This window comes from Haemaphysalis longicornis, unplaced genomic scaffold (assembly GCF_048455015.1).
Source record: "Haemaphysalis longicornis isolate Haplotype H1 unplaced genomic scaffold, Haemaphysalis longicornis Haplotype H1 scaffold_1, whole genome shotgun sequence".
NCBI classification, from domain to species: Eukaryota; Metazoa; Arthropoda; class Arachnida; order Ixodida; family Ixodidae; genus Haemaphysalis; species Haemaphysalis longicornis.
In genome coordinates this window covers 428,581,376-428,605,423 of record NW_027526203.1, presented here as the reverse complement: position 1 = coordinate 428,605,423, position 24,048 = coordinate 428,581,376, and the positions used below count along the sequence as shown (strand labels likewise).

The window sequence follows — 24,048 nt, the reverse complement described above, 5'->3', positions numbered from 1 at the left end:
AGTCCTTTGTTGGCGGCCTAGGCATGTCGAAAATACACGAAAGAGACAGCCAAAGAGTGCCCAGAGGAAAGAAAGAGAGAGAGAGAGAGAGAGAAGAAGAAGAAGAAGGGGGGAAGAGTGGGAAGATGAAAAGGAGGACGGTGCTACAAGAGCTCCCAAAATAAACGGAGCCGAAGCTGCGGCGGGGGGAAGGGGCAACCCGAAACCGCACCCGTCGCTCATTCTAACACGCCCGGCGCCTGCACGAGCCGGGCGCGCGATAACGGAAGTAGGCGATCAAAGAACGAAAAAAAAAAGGAGAGAGAACGGCGAGCCTCGTTTCATTTTGTGGACCGCTGTGGCATGCGCCATTAAAATTAAGCCCGCACGAAATCTGTCGCGCACATGTGGCTATAACGGCGCGTACGTAGCGTGTGATGTGCGCGCAGTTTTCCGGTCCGCTGGCTCTCATCCCGGCTCTTTGCTGTTGTAAAATCGAGGATAAAGCCTGCAGCTTATGAAGCTGTATACAGAACTAAAGTAAATAAAACTAATCTAGCTAATTCCTCGTTCGAAGGAATCGGTAACAACAAGGTGTATGGTTACAGATGACGGGTGCATCCATGACGCATCATCAGCGTTCTCTACGAGGACAGGGATCATGAACTCCGAGAAGACTTTCCTCTTCCACCACTGTCCTTCATAAGGAGCAGGAGCATGTGATCTTCACCACCACCACCAGCACCACCCCCACCACCACCATCATCAGCATCATCATCACGAGGATTAAGATGTGCGGCGACCTACGTACAAATAAATGTTTGCTTGAAGCCACGCATGCATCAGGTTACAGTGTTAAAAGGCGCAGGTTTAACGAGGCGGCTTCAAGGAGGTAGCCGAGCAGACAATCCAATCTCATTTTTTGTACCACAGAATGGGATGTGTGCCTGGTTCCAAGCGGAAATTTATCCCCGTCTACGTCAGTACCTACCACGATCGTCATCGCTGTCACCACCATGCTAAAGAACTAAGTTTTCAGAAGGCGGGGCTCTACAGTGCACCTCTACCCCGCACCATAGTTTAAAATTCCAAGCTGAGGTTTTGTGGAGGGGCCTACGAATACTCTTTCAATAGTGCAGTTGGAGCAGGCGTGAGGAGAGAAAGAAACGAAAACTAGAGGCCAGCGCTGCTCAAAATTTAGCTCCGTCGTAAATGTAGAATCAACTCAGTGCCCGTAACATCAGCAATGCAGACTATCTCCAACGAGAACAAAAATTATAAGCCAACAGCCCGAAGCTTCGACGCAGAAATATTGCCTTTGCGTATAGCTGAAACTTTGGAAATTTTGAGAAACAAGTGCGCAAGCGTTTAAGTGCTCAGATTCCAGCAAAGCTTACCAAAAGCATCTAAGTATTACTGCTAACGTAATTACGGGTGACTAAAACGCGCCAGGAAACCAATTGGTCACGACCCGAGATGCACACGCGCACGAAATTATTAAAAAAAAGTGTTTTAATGATTGATAGCTAGAGGCCGGTGGAGAGGCAAAAAGCAACCAAAAGGTAAATGAAGACCACTCATCCGACGGATGGAAGGCACACCGGCAATAAATGACGCAGAGGTATCCATTTGTTTACTTAACTTAATAACATCAACTGTCGGAGTGACCGGATAAGTCGGGATACAATGACCGGAAAATGGGCTCCACAGCTGCCTCCTAATATGTGTATTGTATGCCAATTATCCCTACCACTACACTCCTCGTGGCGACAGCCACATTCAGTCGTCTATGGAGATCGAATGCCGCCGTTGCCTCTGTATTTGCAGTTTATAGGGACGGCGATAACACTGAGCGGAATATGAGCGTCAGCTTTGACAAGCGTAAGAAGTGCCAGCCTGAGACGATTTGCCCTTAGCAAAAGCACACTCAAGAAATGGTTAAACAGATATTCGTCTGACTGCTGTTTTAATAATATCGAGTTCTAACTTCGAGTTTAGCGTGCAGAAACTACACCTGGACTCTGAAGTGCCTCGTATTACAGGGGGAACACGGCTTAATTTAGACCACTTGGGGTAGTTTAACGTGGGCCAAATTCAATTCGCCTTAATAAGGAATGCAGCCTCCACGGCCGCGGATAAAACCCCACAACCTCATGTAAAGGGCGCAACGACAGCCACGGGGGGTTTTATATTGATAATAAAAATCCACCATTTGAGTGCTTCCCAAGAAGAAGGCTAGACGCAACCAAGAAAGGTACTCGTGCTAACGTAAATACGTCGCTTACAGCAGAACACCGGCGACCGTGCAGTGTAAACACACAAATTCCAGGCCATATTGCCATACCTGTGAATCCCGGAAACCATTGAACCTGTATTATTAGAGTGACCTGCTTACACTGAAGGAAGGTGCCGTTGTCAGCTGAAGATTTAATACCTCCACCAAGGACCAATCACACCAAGTCCGACTCTCGCACCGTGGCGGTATCAGCTCTCAGAACGAAGCTGCTTTATTCGGCTACCTCCAGGACGCTGCTGTTGCTACAACATATAGCCTTCCATATAGCGCAAGCAGTAGACATTCTACTCAACGCCCTGAAACAGCACACTATTACTTTTTTTATTTTTCATTATTTTCTTTCTGCTCCTCCCCCCCCAACTTCTTGTATTGCTGCATCTACGGCCTTTTTAGTGCGCAAGCACTGGGAGAGTCGACCAGAAGAAATCTGTGCGCGTGCTCTGAAACCTAGCAATATGCTACATACCCACTGTGGCGTAAGGCCGAGTCTGATGCACACACGTCAAACAAACAAGCAAGATCTAGTTAGCACGAGGTCGCGGGTTCGATTCCCGGCCGCGGCGGCCGCTTTTCTGATGGAGGCGAAAAGCAAAAACGCCCGTGTGTACGAGATTTCGGCTCACGTTAAAGATCCCCAGCTGGTCAAAATTAATCCGGAGCCTTCCACTACGGCGTGCCTCATCGCCTGCGTTGCGTCGGTGCGTTAAACCCTACAATCAATCAATCAGTTAGACCCGCTTAATGATGCAAATGAACGAAATAAGCCTTGCTCGCGCATTAAGAACGAATTTGAATCAGAACGTAGCATAATCTTTCTCCTTCCCCCTTTCCCGCAGGTTCAGCATGTCGGCGAACGCATGTCAGCGAACCCTCCTGTGTTTTTCTCGGTAATCAGGAGTCTCTCTCTCTCTCTCTCTCTCTCTCTCTCTCTCTCTCTCTCTCTCTCTCTCTCTCTCTCTCTCTCTCTCTCTCTCTCTCTCTCTCTCTCTCTCTCTCTCTCTCTCTCTCTCTCTCTCTCTCTCTCTCTCTCTCTCTCTCTCTCTCTCTCTCTCTCTCTCTCTATCTATCTATCTCTCTCTCTCTCTCTCTCCGCAACACAATTCAACGAGGCTTGCGGATAATTATTAGAAAATGAGTTGCCCAACGCCAATTGTTTTGCTGAAAAGGATGTGTATGAATTACACCAGAACAACAACTAGAGGTTAAGCAACCAAATGTGTCCTTTAAAGCAAGGTATCCATCAAACTGGGGCTTGAAAAACCGAGTGTTAGCGTTGTACGAATTTCAAGCGCAAAAACTCAGACAGGGGACGAATGGGACAGAGACAAGCGCTGTCCCGTTCGTCCCCTTAGCGCTTGTCTCTGTCCCGTTCGCCCCCTGTGTGAATTTTTGCGCTTGAAATTCGTACATTGGATTACCAACTAGCTGGAACCCGCAAGTTGTTGAGTGTTAGCAGTATGCAGTTAAGGAGCACAATTATTTGGACGGCCAACTTCGGTGCAGTTGAGCTGAAGTGCTGGCGGTAACTGATGTTCCAACCTGTCTTTCAAATTAAGACCGAACTTCATTACAAATGAGCAGCGAAGTTGTTTCTGCTAAGCCACAAACCAATCACATATCAAAGTGAACTGTTGCGAAATTTCGGCCTTCCTTTTGGCTCCACCTTTTTAGTGATGAGGGTCACTTAACTTGTTGCAGCCAAGTGAATGCGTCAGAGTGTAATTACGTTGTAAGCTAGTCTGAGTGATCCTTAAAGCATTAGCCTCCGCTTTTGCGAGCGACTGGCATTGAAGCCATTGAGCACTGTATGGCCATTTCTTGCGTTGCTTGCTACGAATTTTTCAGCGATTGTCGTATCTTAAATCTTCTAGAAAGGTCCCAGAGGGAATTCCACATTACTGTGCATTCGTTGGCAAATAAAACAGAGGCTCACCGATAATACGCAATTAGCAGAAAAACTTGATGCACACATTATGACTGTCGCCGCAGGCGGAATTAAGAAGTAGTTTTGCAATGCTCTAGAGTAGGCGAATCACAGATCATAGATCAAGGAATGATCATACGTCCGCACGACACTACCCCAAGCTCAAGTTATTACAAGAAACGCTCACAGCACAATGCAGAGGTATAACAGCGCCTCGCTCTTTTGCTTGGATTAAAAAAAAATGGCCGCGTATCTGCTGACTTGGCTGCAAAGGTCGTCGAAAGACGATAGTCTTCTGCCGCGCATGCCACGTAAATGCCTCTCTTCTCTTTTTTCCCCGCCCACCACTCCCGCTCTTCCCCTCCCTTTTCGCTCCTACCACGATAAACACGGAGGAGGCTCGCTAAAGTCAATTCAGTTTTCCCTCGTTCCACGGCTGGAGTCGTCTACTGGAAACTTTCGGTACTGTTGAACTTGGAACACCACCAGGAGGTCAGCGTGCTCTTTTAAAGCGAAGCTACTGATCTCGAACGTTTAGTGCTTCAGCGCTGGGCATACCTGCCTGTTTCAATTTTTCTTCATTCTTTCCTTTCTCTTTTTTGCCTATGCACCATTTGCCACGTGCAGGATAGCAAACTAGGCTCTAGTCAGGTTAACTTTCATGCCTTTCTTCTACATCCTTCCTTCCTTCCTTCAGCCTCTCACTGATGTCGTCTGAGGTCCACCCAAAGCGCACTGCAGGAAAGCTGACTTTCTGTGAGAATGATGATGATCGTGGGTGAAGTGAAGAAAAGTACTCTTTCCGTGGTTGGAATCGATCCTGGGTCCCTCGTGTAATGAAGCCGACGTCTATCCGACTAAGCCATTCCTGCACGGTCAAAGCAGGTTGGACTAAGGGAGGGGTGCATGGACGTGCAAAATTCGACAGAAAATGCACCCCTCCGTCTACCGACGTCGATAGCTGAACGCTAGGGAAAGCCATAGAATGCCCGTATCCGTAAAGCACCAGAGAGACCAATCGCAGTGCATGTAACCATCCCGATAAGAAATACCTTATGTGTATGGTAAGGCGGTGTGATGTGGGTTCGCTCGCTTCTGGGTTGGTTCGTTTGGTTTCGGACTTGATTTTGGAAATCTTCGCGTTCCCCTATCGTTGACGCTTCGGCAGAAGGGTAGTCGATTTTTTTTTTGTATTTTTGGATCAAAACATTGTTTTCAACTCGTATTTTTATTTGTTATCTCAAATATCAACCTCTCATTAATTTTCAATTAGAAGGACACTGCGAGTACCCCTCGTGCTTTGATGTTTTGCCTAATATATGCCTAATGTTTTCTTTTTGCTCAACAGTGCTGACAAGGATGAAGTAAGTTTCTAGATTTAGGTGTTCGAAAAGGTTTGCGCCTATATAAAATCCTTCTTGAAGAATTCCTTTAACTTTAAGCCGGGCGGCTGAATCGAGGGACAGACAGACAGACAGACAGACAGACAGACAGACAGACAGACAGACAGACAGACAGACCACAATATTCAGGTTTAAACAGAACAAGAAAGACTATCGTCTTGAAAAGCAAAAAAAAAAAAAAAATTCTTGTAACTTCCGGCTTAGATAGGCCAACGAAAAAATGTAGCCCGGTAGAAGCTGGCATATTTTTGTTGTTCAGAACACAAAATCAAGCGCATACAACAGCACAAAAATGGACGCACGCGCATACGGACATACAGTCTGCGAGCACATGTTCAAAACTTGGAACAATTTTTTTATCAATGAAAATGCGGGGAATTTTCTTAGGAAGACGTTTGACAAAGGCCCTTTCAGGGAATTGTCAAACGGAAGTTGGACGCAATGACGCGGTCTCTCATACTTACGACCCGTTAAGGGGTACTCAGTTGTTAGAATTCCTATGGGACTTGCTACTTCATGGCCTACGGACTTAAGGACCATCGTGCACAAATACGAAAAGCTCTAAAATGCGGATCAATGTTCACAACGGCCTAGTTTGCTTATTTTAGAGATACGTCACTACTGTGCTGAAAGACAAAAAAAAAATTAAGATCTTGCTTGCTACACTGCTACCGCCATCTAGTGAAAACTCGATAAACCAAAATGCGTTTTTTGTTTATTTCTTATTTTCCTAAAAAAAGCGATATATTTCTAAAAAAGGCAGACTATGCCGTTGGGAACATTTCAATGGATTAGTAAAGCTTTCAGTATCGGTACACGATGCTTTTTCAGCCCGTGGGCCATGAATGAGCAAGTCCCATAGGAGCGTGGTCAGGTGAGTCCCCCTTAAGAAATTCATTGAAGGTTCATTGACGAATCTTCAAGACCCTGCTACCTATAATGGCGGGCTCATTTCTGACATCAGAAAATGTACCTTCTGATACCTTCAGAAGGTAGTATGCCTTCTGATGTCAGAAATTAGCCCTGGTAAATGAGTCAGGTAAGCCCCCAGTTTCTGGATCCCTTTAGAAAGCCGAAGCTAACGAACAGTGACTTTAATAACAGAATTGCAGCAGCTTGAACTAGTCGTGCAAGGCTGGAGAAACAGTAGAGCTGGCGGCCCCTCTCCCTTCGTGGGAGACCCGGCTGTTGCCCCTCACATGGATTTCTGAAGTTGCCGCTGGAAGTTCTCCATGACTGACAGGCCCAGATCGTTTCGTCCGCAGGCTTTCACATCCCTCCCAAAGTGGGCCGCGTTAGCACGCATTAGAATCAGCGGCAACCGGCTTCACGAACTCGGCGTCTGCAGCGCGAGCTGTTCTGTACTTTCCGCTTCAGGCGAGAAAGCACGTGAACTGGCGAGGAGAAGAGCACGCGAGAGATAACGCCACGAACGCTGGGCAAAATGTTCTCGAAGGTAAGCGATGGCGGCGCGCGCGATGGCGTCATAGCTAGGCGAGGCTTGGCTCCGCCTACGCGGCTGGGCGAAGGTCGTGCCGGGCGCCTGGCGCCGGACGAGTTTTTTTCTTGGTATTTCTTTTCGCGAACGCCAAGATACAAAGCTTAAACTTAAACCGCTCTGCTGTTAAAAAGTAATAGACGTCTTCGCTCACGTATCTCCTCGTTGGTGAACCTTATGGAGGAAAGAATCAAGGAGCCATCATAGCTGATTGCAAGGCTCCCACAGGCTAGCGTATACCAACGAAGCTTCCCTATCAGCTCTCGCCCATGGGGCTATTTCACAGCTGAGTCACTCCGCATGGCCACAGCAACGACGCTCTGCTCGTTGCCATAGCGACGGCGCTGGTCACGCGGTTGCCGCCACAATAGAGTCGCGACAATCACGACAGCTACGATGAGGCAGCAGACTATACCATTAATAGCTTGGCTGTAAAATTGAACAAATACAAAGCTCAACAGAATGAAGATTTTGATTCACTGTAAATTGAACGGAAGCACTTGAAACTGCTTTGAGTGCTGTCTGTCCTTGGGTTGACTTAATAGAGTCCGTCGTCAAAGAACATATTGCGCGTTGTATTGTACATTTACCGCACCGAGCTCACGGGACTTGTCGCGTGTGAGAAAGCAGCTGCTTGGGGGTACACGACTGACTAGGATGAACTGCGCGCAATTTGAGAAATAGGATCATTTTTTATTCAATTCTAACGTTAAGGACGTCGACGTTGTAGCCCAGCTAAGTCACCCTAAGAGGTGCAACAGGAGCATTTAGCCATCATTATATAAGCAAAGCAAATAGGACAGCGCTTATGCACAAGCAAAATGTAAGCCAATAACTTTGGACCTTACCTGCAAAGCAAAGACAATAAAGCCTTACAGACACTCGTGTACATCCACACCCTACTGCACTCACACGATATCATGTCACAAATAGAGAAAAGAAAACATGCGCAAACTATACCATAAGGTAACTGAAAAACCACTCCTGGACAACCTCTGAGTATTAAAGAGAACGTTATTTTCCAGTTCATACGCGCTAGGTCGGAGAGACCAATTTCTAACCGTACAAAGAAGAGCAACGCAGCATAATATGCTGGGTGATCTTACAAGCCATTTGTGAGGGTCACAAAAGTAGAGACCGGCAATAACCAAAAATCGGCAGCCATGTCAAACGAAGGCGCAAATAGCAAGCAGACAACTGGGCCGAGTACACTGCATGTTCACACGTCTCTGTACTCTTGTGACCGGCTCTATTTTTACATCGCGGCTGTTAATCGTACGCTCGTTCCTGATCGAGACTACCCCGGCTCAATCGCGGAGGTGCAGCACTGATGTCCACATGTGCACGCAAACCGGGTGCAGGAATCCGACTGCTAACAGCGTCGAAGTAGTAACATCTTCGCAATAATGACATATCCCTGCAACCCAACAACGCCAATTATCTAGCAACAAAACGTGATAGATTCGCAATAATTACATCATAACATCAAACTAGTGACGGAACATGATCAAAGCATCACTACGCCGGACCTATGTCGTCGCAATGTCGCTGGATGAACACAAATTATCGGATCGAATAATTGCCAGCAAGTTTTGTATTGAATAGAAAACAGCCCCAGCTTATGGGGGTGCAGGCTGCAGGCGAATAGTTCTAGCGCCACGGAGAAAGCAAATAATCTGTTTTATTGTTACACCTGATTTGGCAATAAGCTGAACAAAATACATCGAAAATAGTGGAAACGTGAACGAGGCAAACTTCGTTTCATACTTTTCTAAAGTCCACCCGGGAAAAAATCACGGATGTGTTTACATACACATGAATTCCGTTATATAGGTACTAAAGCCAGAAATGTATATCACGTATTGTCAGCACGAAATGAACGATTTACGTCACGCAAAAAGAAAGAGATAATATTTGTTAAGAAAAAGGGAAGTGAGTTAGATCTCCGGTCCAGTGGGAAGGTTTCCACCAAAAATCAGAGCCCGTTGCTACCAAACTGAACTATATGCGCCCCTTCTACACGTTTGGCGCGGTCGCTGCGCGCTCAGCTGACGTGTCCAAGCATTCCTCAGTCCTTAATAATTGTTTTGTTATACATGCAGACAAAAATCGTTTGACAAACGCTGTAAGGCAAATCATTTGAGGTGCGGCCTTGTGTCCCGGAATTACCAGTAATGATAACAAAAAAGTCTGAATACTGCCTGAATGCTCTAGTTCCCGGAAATGATTTGATGGCCCTAACCTTCGAATGATTATAACAGTGCCTGAAGGAAACTCGCCCACAGGTATAGTTTGCAGACGATAACAAGCATTTACGTAAATACAAGAACCTGCACTCTCACGGCTGAATCGCATGCGCAACGCTTGTGTCTCCCGTGTTCGCGAAATTGAAATTGTTTTTTCTGTGTCGGCTAACGGGCCGTTACCGTCTGCTGCTGATTCCCTTTAGCTCGCTGATTGATCTGGCTGCGACAAATCGTTACCAAGCCAGCGAAGTGAAGTTCTGGAATAACTAAAAGCATTGAAATTGTATAAACAATTAGTTATTTTTCTTTATTATTTTCATATTACTGCGATAGCTGACAGTCTAGAACCCCCAATACTTCCTCCTCAAAACCTCTCTGTTTCTTTTTCAAATGCGAAGCGTATCGTGGCAACCACCAGCGGTTCTTTCGTGCAACGGCTGCAAGTTTCAATATAATGCAAATACAGTAAAACATGCTATATCCCATTTAGGCACTGTGATTAATTTATATTCACGCAAAATTTGATCGAACTCTTACATTAGACGCTCGTTTAAGCGCGGTTTAAAAACCAGGTTAATTTCTCATCCTGTCCCGTTCCCTATAGAAAAGACCTGTGTAGGGCCGTGAGAAAAAACAACGATTTTTGCCCCAACCTGTCTACACTTTAAGACATGTTAAATCACGCTTGGTACTTTAAATATATTCAATTATAAAAATTCATAAAACTGTCTGCTTTATAAATGCATTTAGCAGCGGCCTGGAAATGGCTTTTGTTTCGCGCCGTACTAAGGCTAATAACGCAGTTTTTAGTAAATTAGGTTCAATACGATGCGTATGGTTCCAGAAAAAAAAGTTTTTAACCCTTCTTTCGATACTATTACTCCAAATCAAGGCAGATATATTTTTTCCAGATAAAAGCAGTGTATAAGCGTACATTGTGCATTTAGCTGGGTACGTTAAAAGTGACTTTATCGCAGTTTGAAAGCGCTACTCGTTTTGTGTTGTACAGCTGATTGAAGGTGAACCTTAACATTATTTGTACGGGCTAATTCGTAGAATAGCTGAGGGGCGCGGGGGAGTGCACATGGCAATAAACTTGGGCTGGCAATACCACACTCGTAGTCGTTTTATTTGAAACGACAGAAAAGAGTTAACCATTGCGGCGGATGCCGCTTACGCAGTTGGTCCAATATGGGCTTCGCACCTTTTTTAAGCAAGCTTCGGGGGCATCGCTCCTTACCTTTTTTCTCCCCACACAAAATAGCAACTCGGCCACGCGTCTATCTATCATTTCCTGTCGCTGATCGAAAAGGGGTCTAAATATTATAGTTTGTTTTGCCCGCCGTGCCATTGTCTCCTAGGCGCAGAGATTTTATGACTGGACTGTTAGGGTTGTTACTGGCACATTCGACAGGCCGAGCAAACAGTTAATGTGTGTCACAGTTCGCAGCGCGCTTGTATCGGCGCTAGCCTTTGAGAATAGAAAGGTTTTTGTACGAGTGTGCGGCTTTCAAAACCGATGTAGCTTGAATCGATGCGAGCTTGTGAGCGTTTTTGGAATCGGTGAATGTTCACTTCTTTTCAGTTCATTTTGCTAGCAGGGGCGCCACGGTTCCTCATCTTGTTTTGGCCTATTCGATCGTTTTTGTGTCTACCCCTGGAGATACACTTGCTGGTGAGAAATCATTGCTAAAATTTTGGCGGGACCGGGTCGGTTTCTATGCGATTTAGTTACTTGGCCTCGGAGGAGGTGTCGATGAAACATTACGCGATAAAAAAAATTTGAGCTACTACGGCTCAAACCTGGGCCAGTACGACGAGAACGAAAATACCTGTCATCGGACCATTCCAGTGTACGCTACACTTCCGGCGTGCATGCGTGAAAGCGCCAGTGAAGTTCGATCTGGGACGCCGTAGACGAAGCCACCGCCATTCTCGCCCGTCGTGGGCCCGAGCGGGCGTCGTGGGCGCCCGTGGGTGATCAACGAAACGGCACGGAGATCGGTGAACGCAAACGCGCTCGCCAACGGATTCAATATGCCTCCGCGAGCACCGAAGACAAACCCGACGAAGTGGCAGGGGACTGTGCAGCATTAGTGCGAATGCGGGAAAGCCAGTAAGGCGCGCAGAGATGGATATGACTTGCAGACACAGCATCACGGGATGCGACCAGAAGGGCGACCTCTAGGCGGACGAACAAATACAGAATGCTACCTGATAAATGAAATCCACGGCAAAAAGAAGAGAACGCCGTCACGCAAATACCAACGGCCACGCGCCAAACCGGACATGATGACCAAGGTTGCGGACAGTATCGAAACTTTGTTATACAATACGGCTTAATGCGTGGGTTGAGCTTAACGAAAAAGTTGCAGCCCTTTATCTTCAGTTCGTGCGGCGCGTTCACGCATGTACAGTTGTTAATTGAGTAGTGCATGGACAGCTGTTAATTGAGCAAACGAGAAGGTCTCAGTCAAATGTAAATGTGAAAGTTCGAATTGAAAAACAAAAGACACAACCATAGAAAAATACAATAAATTTAACCAATCAGGGTACCGACAGCATGACTAAAGGGAGTATAATGGGGAAAAAAAGCAAGCGCCGTCTTGGAATCGCGACGTGCTCGAACTCCCACGTGAGCATGCGCAGTCACAGGCGCCAATAGGCAAGCATGTTTCGGTTGACCGCGTGCCGCCAGTATGGTGGCCAGTATGCCGCCAGTATGGTAGCCACCATACCGCCGGCGCACATTTTATCGCATTCGTTTTACGTCGTCCATTCTGCGGGAGTTGTCAGACGATATGTTAGCTTTCACGGCCGGCTTCTCGACGGCCCTGTCCACCCATTGCGGCGCTCCTTTCAGGTCGTCGCATACTCGCTCACTTAAAGCGCCCTTACTGCAGACGCGCTTGACGCAACTCCGTGGTCGGCTTAGCGACACTGCGGAGTGGCGTATCAGGTCCCTGAACAGCACCCTCAAAACGCACTATGCGCAAGAAAAAAAAAAAAAAAAAAAAAAAAAAAACGAAAATCGAGCAAAAGCTATCCGGAGTAGCGAAATCATAAAAAAAAAACTAACAAGCAGCATGTTAAATTATACAGAAAGACAAACCCTGATGCTGTGTAAATTGATGCCCTTTTTAAGTAAACAAAGGACACACGTGGGATGAGGTACCGCTAAGAGAAAGGTAGTTCTGGGCCACTTGTGTGTACTCAATCCGTTCCATTGGACAGACGACGTAGAGGCATAGAAAAAGGGGGGGGGGCAAGGCGTTCATTCTCCGTAAAGCCCTACACAAACGCGAAAAGACTGAAACGGGGCGCGTACCTAAGCTACCATTGAGGTGGCCGAGTGAGGCCAGTATAGTTAATAGTCTACCAAACGTGTAAACACGTTGTTCATGTAGATAGCACTACCGGTAGTTCAATCTGACCCAAAGGAATGTCGTATGATTCAGCCCTGCTGTACAGCAATGCAAGTATTTTGACGCCTAAGCGAGTCCGGTGCGCTGCATGGTGCGCTGTTCAATCATATAGATGTCAAAGAACAGTGAGCTGTGGAAGGCGAACATAAAGGCGGTACATATGGGTACAGGAATCGAGTGTGCATATTGTTAGCTTCGGCTCGGCTGATCTGTAAAGCTCAGTAGGGGAATACTCCTTCACTGCCAATGATGAGTTTAAATGCCACGAGAAACGAATGGCAAAATGACGACGGTTCACATACTAAGAACGCCACCATCGCCGAGCGATGCGCTCTAAAAAGTACCGAATAACCCTCAGGTACACTCGGATATGCCGGTTATTGTTTATACCTGTGCTCGTGTATTTTATTACGCGTGACGTTAGTATGGGGCCCCGACAGTAAACATTCAGTAAACGAGATTAATGTGTTCGTCCAGTACTCTTTTACGTTACGCAGTCATCAGATATTTAGAAGCCTTCATCACAGATTTAGTCAATATAGTATATTTATGTAGAGCTTCAGAAACGGGAAGTATTAAGATAAATAAATAAATAAATAAATAAATAAATAAATAAATAAATAAATAAATAAATAAATAAATAAATAAATAAATAAATAAATAAATAAATAAATAAATAAATAAATAAATAAATAAATAAATAAATAAATAAATAAACACACAATGTAGGCAATATCCCAACATAATTAATATCGGATATTTGCAAATCAGAATGTTATTTACTAACCGGGTATTTAGAGCTACGCTACGTTCCGCACAGAAAACTGAGCTAAGAAGCGAACAATTAAGCCACCAGAAAAAAAAATTACTCTGGTTTGTCCGAGTATCTGTTTCCTTTAAACCAGTGTTTGTTGCTGGCCTTGGAGTTACATTCCTTTAACGGCATCGAAAGATACTCCCCTTTTTTACAAGAAACACCCCTTATGCTTTCTTGCTCACAGCATCCGCAGACATGCATAATGAACTTGAGAAAAAACTTCATAATTTTTTTTTTCACGTAAATGTTACGTAGGTATCTTGTACGAACTAACGAAATATTACGCAGCATTTTCGCACCTGCGGAAGTCGAAGCTACCGGGCGGATATCCATGATTTATCGTTCTTTGTCTGCAATATTCAAAATTAATATGTCTGTGAAACATGAGTTCATAAATACCCGATTGTGTTTTAACCAAACAAGAGAACATGACTACTGTCTTTAACGTCAACATACCCAATAAAGGCCGACACCTTAGAACTCTAACAATGAATAACCTTCACTAACAGCGTAAACATCATGTGATATCTTCATACTTGACATTTAAATATGTTTATACATTTGAGGAAAAAAAACACCCCTGATGAGGGTATTATTATTCACGACGAAGAAATAGTTAAAACGAAACCGACACTCAGCTCCGGCAATTGGAGCTCCGACCATACGCTCACTGCGTTCTTGCTCCTACCATGACGAAGAATCCCCCCTGACAAGATTTTCAACTATTCGGTATGGTGGTGGATACCCCAGCCAGGGCATTCGGTTTATGCGTGCACGTATTTGCTTAGTCCCATGGCATAAATTATCTTAACTATCGATATCTCACGGTGTGCCATCCATAGCCGATTGTGCTGGTAAGGTACTTCAGTGAATGCATGAGTCTTGTTCGGTCGCAAAAAACAAACAAACAAAGAAACAACAACAACAACAAAAAACAAGCACTTAAAGGGACACTCGTAAAGAATTTTCCGCATGCCGCAGGACGAAGCTGTATTTTGAGCGGATCTGGTTGAACCAGAGACTACTTAACCAAACCTGCGCAACGTGAGAACAGGTTGTGGAACAAAAGACGGCGATAAGGCATGTTCGCTCAGAGAATTGAAAGTTATTGGCATTAAGATTACCGCAGAGAAACACGTCGAGCGGAGGATGCGGAAGAGTACAGAAGGGCCGATGGTGTTCACGAAACACTGTACAGATACGCGAGACGCTAAACAAAGCGAAGCCGCCCGTGCGTCCAAGAGCGCTTAGATGGTGGAACCGCGTGTATGAGGCAAACGACGACAAATCGTATTAACCGACGTGTGTAGATACAGCCACGTGTATGGATGCACGGTCGCGAAATTCAGCCCTGATTTTCTACGCGTTTTCTTTGTGCACAGCAAGGTGTGGCTGCTGAGTAGCACGCGTCCAGTGCGGACGCTGTGGTCCCGGTAAAGCATACTTTGAGTAGCCTTCCCCCCAAAGAGTGTTGAATATTGGCGCAGTTACCATCCATGTATGGAAAGTGCACGTCTATTCCATTGTGGGGAATCGGGTGGATCGTAGAATGTGAATGTGGGTCGTTTTATATCCGGAAGAGCGTTGGCTCTTGCGACGATGATGAAGAGAAAGCCTGTTAGGTGCCCGTCTGCGTGCGCGACATCGCTTGTTGTGCTGCGCAGGATAATGATCCGTTTGATCGGTCCAGTTGTCACGCTATTGATGGGCTGAATGGCGCAAATATTTGTGTCGATGAGCGGAAAGATTCACTACCGCAGTTCCACGTGAGGAGCTGCAGGAGCGACACTTGTTCCCCCTGATGCTTGAGATAGTGACCAGTCGGTGATCACTGACCACGCTCCTTGCCGCTACTGAGGGTTGCGGGAATGGAAGAACCCGTAGTTCCCTCAAATTACGCACAGGGTCGTGAAATCCTTGGTGAATCAGATGATTTAGCCTCTCATTACTTTGAAGACCGGGGCAGTAGTGACCGAGAGCTTCGCAATAGAATTTTTCAACAGTCTCAACGCTTTCTCGCCACAGCTGCTGGGCGTTCTAAGGAGAATGATGCAATTCTGACAGAGGAACTCTGTGACGTCACTATGCACCGGCAAATTTTCGCCGTAACCAGCAATACGTCACAACCTGTAATGAAACGCTCATTTCTTTTTCCTTCTTCCTGGCGTCATTATTAACGCAGGGAAGCTACGACTGCGCCGGCTCGGGAAGATTGCCCACACTCCGCCCGTCAGCAAGGACGTCATTCCCCTTACTGTTTACACACACGTGATAACAAGGTGGTGGCGCCACCTTTTGTGCGCCTCAAGAAGTTTTTAATGCAGGTTCTGGACGAGTGGTCGCCGCGTTACGTACGAGCACCCCTTAGCGATTACGATACAAATTTGTGCGAGAAAAACTAACAAACTCTGTATGCTATGCTGAGCACTCGAATCAGCTTCTGAGTCTTCTGCATCGCTTCACTGGCGTTTGATGCGGCTGCAGCATATGATCGATCTGTAAGTGGAGTGAACGCTTCAAGTAAGTTGTCGCGGGTGCCATTATTTTTACTTGTGCGTGTCCAAAAGCGCGTAATGCTTCAAGCAAGAGTGCAATTAATTAGAATCATTATATACTGTTGCTTGTTACACACTAGATATAACTGACTACTCTCAAGCGCAGTTAGAGAGTGATCGCACAGTAGTAGCGCCAACGCTTCATCAACGAATAAGCCTGGATGCACGTTAGCTACTTATGTATGGCTTCTTGAATCTTTCGCAGCCGGTGTTTCAGAAAAGTTTTGTTAGCTATTTATGATCCTGCGGGTTAAGATAATGAGCGATTAAAGGGCGTGTTGCAAACACTACCGTATCTAGTGATTGCGTGGCGCTACACCCTCTGAGTTGCTAAAGAAGTAGTATTTGTGAATATAACATGCTGGAGGCGGAAAATGGTTCATTCGGTCGCCACTAGCAGTAAATCTTTGTGAGCACAGTTGCCTCAGATCCTGTAAAAGATTTGCGCGCTCACCAGCATACACGCACCTTTTCGCAACGTGCTGCCGACACGATACCTATAAAGCGTGCTGCCGTGTCCATCTGTGCTAATTAGTTAAGCGCCGGTATCGACACAAACGGCCGACAGTGAGCACGATGACGGCGCGGAGAAACATGCAAGTAGCGGATGCCTTTCCTTCGCGATGCATAGACGCGGTACAGAGTGTCGCTGGGTATGCAAGACATACACAGGAAAGCGCTTACAAAATTTGCAGGTGAATTACGAGTTTACTGCGCGTTGTAAAAAAACCTGCATTGATTTCAGAAATCGTTGGCCAGCTAATCTGACAACCGCCAGTTTATCATTTGCCGTTTTAAAAAGGTGTGCCAGGTCACGAAACAAAATTTAGTTACTAAACGCCACCACACACGAAGTGGGGTGATCGTGAACACATGGTGCCCTAAAACGGTTAAAGAAGAAGAAGAAAATAAACACTTACGGCGATGTTGACGTTTACCACGATGGTTTCTAACGAAAACAAAATATTCAAACCACATGTCACTAGCGCAACTTTTTGAATCTGTGTTCGAACCTGAAAACTGGGGCGGCTTTAACTGGCAGTGCTGCAGTCATTCGTCAGAAATGACCTTTCCCATTTTGCACTCCCTGCACCTCCTATACAATGTCTGGTGAGGAAATAAAGTTGCATTCATCCTTGATTTTCTAAATATGACATGTTTTGACACGATGAAGAGTACCAAACCGAAGAAAATGGAATGACACGACCATTGTAAATGTCAGCGCGTAGGGAAACCAGGCGTAAATTATTAGGGTTTCTCATTTTTTTTTTTTGTAGTCTTAAACATGGGACCGAACTGTGGTCGGCGGCACGGCCAGAGCTCGTGTGCCCAGAGATGTGGTTGTCAGACGCATCAATGCGGAATATTCGGGTTAGTTTTTGACGAAGGGGCAGAACGAGCTCTGCTCAAACCTTAAAAAAATGCTCCCATTCTGTTACATTAAAAAACAAAACCGTGCAAGGAGGCTTTAAGGGATTTTCAAAGTCCTGCGTTCCCGTGTCGTCCTGCCATTTTTTGTTAAAAAAGGCAAAGAGGCGATACAGAATTAATAAGATCCGGCGTTTTCGTCTCTTCCTATTAAAAAAATGTGGCGTCTCGTGTTTATTTGGCGAATAAGTCCGTATTGGAAATTAATGCGGCCCAAGCTGCACGAGGGCTGTTGGTGGAGGCCTACGGAAATATTTGGACCCTTTAGAGAACTTGCACCGATATATCGTACCCACGGACCTCCTTCTTTTAGGCTGAACCAGAAAGCTTATATGCAAACAAAATTTTGCGTTTCGCTCGGTGCATATGTATTTCAAGGGAAGGGTATCATTTTTTTTCGAAGTTGAACAGGCGTCATTCTACCTCGACGTAATGACTGCTTTAGCTTGTTTTAGCATAACGGCGTTACTACAACCGCAACGAATTTAGAAACCCTGGTGGTTGGGCAATGGAGTCGTGAGAAATACGTAACATCGAGAAAGGTCAGTGGTTTAGCAGCTGAGCGATATATATATATATATATATATATATATATATATATATATATATATATATATATATATATATATATATATATATATATATATATATATATATATAATATGTGTGTGTGTGTGTGTGTGTGTGTGTGTAAGGAAAGTACAGATGTAGTTTTTTGAAAGATATAAAAAACGTGAAGAAAAACATGCCCGCCTGGTTGGATCCGAACCCACGACCTCCAGGATAAAACTATATCTGTTTCAAGAAGAATAAATGGTCTACCACATTTTCCCCCATGCTTTCTTTGGCTTTCTCTTGACTGCCTACCCTTATTTCTGTTTTTATTCAACCAGCCCCTCATATATCACCACCACCACCACCACCACCACCATCATCACCATCATCATCCCCACCGGCATACTCAGGTCCACTGCAGGACGCAGGCCTCTCCTTTGCCTCCAACCGCTCCCTTCCTGGGCTGCTCGAGTCCACAGTTTACCCCCGCATTTCTCTATTTCATCATTGCATCCAGTTAATTCCATTCCATCCCCCTTCTTCTAGACCCACCTCTTGGTACCCACTCTGTTACCCTAATTGTCCACCGGTTGTCGGTTCGTCTCACTACATGGACAGCCCAAGTCCACTTCTTTTTCTTTATTTGCACTATGATATCTTCTAGTCTATTTGTTCTCTGATCCAGTGATCCAGGTAGCTCGTTTCCTATCCCTGAGTGGCATTCCTAATAATATATGAACTGTTATAATATACAAACACGCACACCAAACAGATTCCGACAGTTACAACAAAAGAATGCAACTATTTTCATTTCTCAAAATCAGTAATTGCTTTTGATGACTGTCGAAGCAAGCACGCGAAAGGTAGACAATACGGGCTTAAAAAACCTTTTACGCAACACAAACTACAAGGAGTCTCGAAGTAGCCAATAGCCAATGCAATTGTAGCCGATTTCTTTACTGCAAAAACTCTTTTCGGAGTTCACTTTGCCAGCCTTAGACTAACTGCTCGCCTCTTTTTTTTACCAGCAGCAATGGTCGAGACACTTTTTCGACATGTAGACGTAATGTAAAACTAAAGAAAAAGTCACAAGGCGAGGTCTCCGGCACGCTGACACTTATCCACGCGAACTCAGACTAAATGAATCGATTGTTCAACGTCAAACGTCGGCGAAAGAGGATAGTACCTAAAGTGACCGATTAAGAGGTAAGCCGTTGGTATACACAATGGCGGTGACAAAGTCACCGTTGGGCACAAATTCGCCCATTTGTTGTGCCTCACTGCATTTTACAGTACAGGGAAAACCATATTAAAAAGGATTCCATGTACTACTATTAATGCGTTGCCGACCTCTGCATGCACAGAAAGACGGTTCAATAAACTGCTTTTGTTTACGTTTGCTTTCAATGTATCCAACTTTCTACTCACAGTTTGGCACCATAAGCACGCCACTAACTGGGACGTCAGGGAAACACACGCGTAGTATTCGGTTTGCAAATGCGTGAAAATTGGCTCAGGTATACCCGATGTTTGCAAAACCTGGTTGGAAAAGTAGAGTTTTTTGTCTTTCCTTTTGAGACAACTCAGAGTTTCGGCGGTGATTTTTCCCCATTTGCACACTAGTGTCATCTGTGGAGGTGGCACAAAATTTCAGTTAATGAGAAAACAATGCATAATACTTTTCCTTTTCTGTACGATTCGATGAGTCATCCGATTAGTCACGCGATAAGTCCTCAATAGGTAAATATTGTGTTCTTGTAATTTTATACCGTATTTGCGTACGTAGCGCGGATTGTGATTACGAAAGGATCTTTGATACCTGGCAGGTTTCACCTCCTCCACAACCTTTTTGCGGTATCCAATGGGCTGCAGAGAAACAATGTGGTAGCGATCCACTCTAGTTTTATTACTGTCAACAACTGATCCTTCCGAGAAATCGCACAAATTAAAAAAAATTTAAACCATAGAAAAGAAACAAGCTTGAATGCGCACTTAACATTACGGCTTTTACATTAAAAACAAACCATGAAAGAAAACTATCCCTAGCCCTATGGCCACTGTACAAGTACGAGACTGCGACTGGTGCATGCGACCAGAATTAAAAAAAAAATAGCGCTACTTTTCTTAAGCCAGACAGATCTACTTAAAGGGAGCAACTCGTTCTCTAACAAACGACTACAAGAGCTTGGAACCCAGGAGCAAAACGGAAATAAGCACCGTGGGGAAAACGAAAAAGAGGAGGACATTGGTAACCTGACAACAGTATCACGTCCTCATTCTCTGAAAAGTGCCTCTGCCTTTTGTTTGGCCACGCATGTTTTTAAACGTTAACGGTCATGACTGTTTTGCTCCCCCCCATGTATGTCTGTCAACTTTTTAGAAGAAGGGTACCACCCACTGAGTGTAAGTGCTTTCTTATAAAGGCGCGTGCCCTGCCTCACGAACTTTCGTGTGGAAATATCACAAGTGCGGATGATAAGCTCTACGCTTGCTCCTCCTTCAGCTAAACTGATGGAAACAAGTGCACTGCACAGAACCACAAACGTTGAGAAGCACCTAGAGGTTACAGCTCATGTTTGTCCCAAGACGACATAAATGTGCGGTTCAAGAACATCGCTGTCCTCATGTTTGTACTGCAATTTCAAACGATCACCAAATGGGCAGTATGTAGTGAACAAGCGCAATGGAAGCTGTTTAATACACCGCTGTCCTCGTAATGTAACACCGCACTGGGACGACGTCCAAGCAGAAGCATGACTTGATTGAACACATGTTGTCGTGAATAGCTTCTGGAAACTAAGCTCCGACGGAAACTACAAGTTTGCATGGTGCGAGTGTATAGAAAACAAAGCCTTCAATGTTCACTTTCACGGTAGTGGACAGCTGACACACAGGTCTCCAGTCACAACACAGGTGGCACATGCGAAAAACGGCGGCGCCATGAACATGTAGGAAAAAATAGCGGGGCTTTCAACAGAGTGGGAAAAAACCAGAACAGGCTACTTTCGTAGATTACGCGCTTCGTCGCGCATAGCGAACAAAACCAGCCTGTTCCGCCGCTGTGCAAGCCCACGTTTCCGACAATGCACTCAAAACAAACCGGCGAATGTTTTCCCGTTTCTATTGCCTCCCATCCGGCGAGGTCGTACAACGCGCCACACCTGACGCTTCACGAGAGGCAACGGTGACAAGTGTTCGCATCTTTCACGGTCACCCGCACAAAAAAAAACTTGCGCCTGAAATAGTGGCTGCGCAAGCGACACAGCTGATCGGCTTACTTACGCCTCGTGGGTCGAACGCCGGCGAGTAGCTGTCAGATGGAGACGGGTGGACGTTAGTCCGCCCAAGGTGGCCGGCCCGCCAGTGTGCGCACTCACACACGTGACGGGAACGCGCTCTGTTCGGGTTGTCACAATCAGCCGGCCGAGCACAAGCGCCGAGACCAAAACCAAAACTGCACTGCAGGAGCGGCCTTGCGAGGAGAGCGGAGGAGTGGCACGAGCGCGTGGCGTCGAGGCGCGCGCTGCCGTGTCTTCGGGAGGACGGCCGGAGTTCGGCGGGTGCTGCGGTGGCCGCTGCGAAGCAAGTCTGCGCACAGCTGCTGCCGCTGGGCGAGCCTGGCAGGAGGCCTCGACGGAGCCGTGCTACGGCCGAGTGTCAGTGAGAGTAGGGACTCCCGGAGCACAGCGGGCGACACGTGCGCAGGAAGGGGAAGTCGGCGGCTCGCAGACGCGACTCTTCTCGCCGATCGCCACGGGGTGAGTGCGTGCACCGCGCGCGCCGCGCTAGCGTCGCGGGGGCGCTCCGGTGCGCGCGCGCTGCGCAGGCGCGCTGCGCTCGCCCGCGCATTTCATTAACACGGAACGGGGTGGGCGGGCTGCTCTGCATAATCACCGCTGGCCGGATTTAATTAGGACCCGTCTGTCGGACGCGAGATTTCCTCCCCCGCTGTCCGAAGGGGCAGAGGCGTCCTGCCGGGTCAAGATACCAATTCCATGTGCGGTGTCAAAGTAAAAACGACCTTAGAAACAAGGATGAAGTAGTAAATGCGTCGTTCTCAAAAGCAAACTGCTATTGAAAGTAAACCGCAATTTATTTTAGTTTCCAGCTCGCTTATCAAACGCTGCCATCAAAAAGAAAAAAAAAAGACGAAGAAAGAGACACTATCTTCAGCATCATGTGCCCCTCAGAAAATTTGCGTATTATTTTCAAAATTATTTCAGGAACTCAAACAAACGAGGCTACCAGCCACTCCTGTCTTCTTCCAGCCGAAACCATAAACGGCCCCGAGTTGCCCAATCTCATACGTCCAACTAGTGCGGAACCTCCTTTTCCCTCTTTCCACATGCAGTGGTGCCCCTCTGTACTCGTGCACGAAACGTGCTGTCCTACCAATCCCACAGCATGCCCAAATTAACATGTACCTCCTTCTTTCTCCTATAAGCAATCGGAATTTTTGATATTCCGTAGTCAATTTCATATGGGGCTTTCTCTTTCACGTCCCATAAACGTAATGGTCAACGAACGTTCCCCCCTAAAATCAATATCAAAACTATCAACGCTCTATTCGTGGTTACAACATGAGGAAATGGATGCGCGTGAATATTCAAACGGTATGTTGCCGCTGGTGGCGCCCAGAGGGGAGGTTGCGCAAACAATATACGTATCCCACTCTCTGTAGCCTGCAGGCATAGGCCTCGCTGCGACCATACAAGAATTTACATCAGCAAAATGTATGTAAGAAGAATGAATTTTCCTAATAATGTCCAAGTGAGAAAAATTTATTTTACATACCAAAAATTAAAATTTCAAGATTCAATTATTTCAATCCGTTATGCCCTAATGAGAGGAGAATGGCTCCTTTTGTATTATACCATTTAATAAAAACAGTGTGCAGGGTCAAGGAAGCTGCAGGGCTGCTGCACCGCACATCAGCGACCCGTACCTCAAAAGCGCTTGCTTGTTGCCTTTTATAATGCGCAGGGGTGCAGAGGGATACGTCAAGTTTTCTTCTTTGGTAGAAGGCTGCTTGCGCTACCTCTAATAAAATGCCTCTCAGCGACTCAATTGTGCGTGGTGTGTAGTCGACTTTGACAAGGCTCGGTTTGTATAGAGCGGCCGGAAAGAATGTTTACGCATTACGATACAAGTCCCAAAATTTCTATGCCATTTTTTTGTATATTGTTAGTATTATGAGGATGCAGGTAGAAATATTTTTGCTGGGCGTGAAAAGCACCTCGATAGCGAAGTCGCGCAAGTTCGTGGTCGGCGCTATTCCTCTACTGCGTCTTCTACACGATCTGCTTGGGACGCCAAAGTGACCGTGGAGACAAAATATAACCTAGATTCATTTGAAAGAACTAGCCTGTGGTAACTCGATCAGCCATATTCCACCCCTGCAGTGCCTTCCTCCCCCCCCCCCCCCCTCAAAAAAAAAAAACGCATTGAAAAACCGTCAAGTTTCACGCTATCTAACGTTGGCAGTGGCGTAATATAGGGAAGCAGATTCATGAGTGCGTTAACTGTATGTTAGCATTCGAGTGGTACGGCCTGACAGGACTGCAGGCACCGATCAATCGTCCAGTCCTGATTTTTGGCGGTGGTTTTCGCACGAGGATGGCAGTGGCTTCCACCAATCGCACAAGTTGTCCCTGTGCCTTTTTAAGGTCTGCGCAAGAAAGGGGCGCGTGAACCACAACAACTTCATCTATCTTCTCGTTTATCTGGCCTAACTATTTAACGCTAGCATTAAAAATGGCACCATTGTCATTGGGCCAGGTCTGCCTTTCGAGTGAAAGATACGTGCACTTTTTTTTGATGATACCTTTCAACTGCACAGTTTAATTTTATTCGCACTTATTTATTGTTCAACTTACTGAACTCGTTCGGAAACCGGTTCGGCACATGATTTAGTCGAAGCGG

General features: G+C 46.0%; 2 protein-coding genes across 6 annotated transcripts in view; one reads left to right on the top strand and one right to left on the bottom strand.

Annotated features, from left to right (window-relative positions):
* Zfh2 (Zn finger homeodomain 2) overlaps positions 1 to 21,598 on the bottom strand; it is a 369,044-nt gene extending 347,446 nt beyond the window's left edge. Inside the window, exon 1 of the mRNA XM_077687303.1 lies at positions 21,409 to 21,598. The gene's annotated coding sequence lies outside the window, so the exon portion shown is untranslated. The remainder of the gene's footprint in view (positions 1 to 21,408) is intronic.
* A 145-nt stretch (positions 21,599 to 21,743) lies between these two features.
* LOC144155702 (thiamine-triphosphatase-like) overlaps positions 21,744 to 24,048 on the top strand; it is a 496,904-nt gene continuing 494,599 nt past the window's right edge. For 2 of the 5 annotated variants that reach the window (XM_077687310.1, XM_077687307.1), the window contains exon 1: positions 21,744 to 21,884. The gene's annotated coding sequence lies outside the window, so the exon portion shown is untranslated. The remainder of the gene's footprint in view (positions 21,885 to 24,048) is intronic. The other 3 variants (XM_077687311.1, XM_077687308.1, XM_077687312.1) reach the window with 2 other exon arrangements.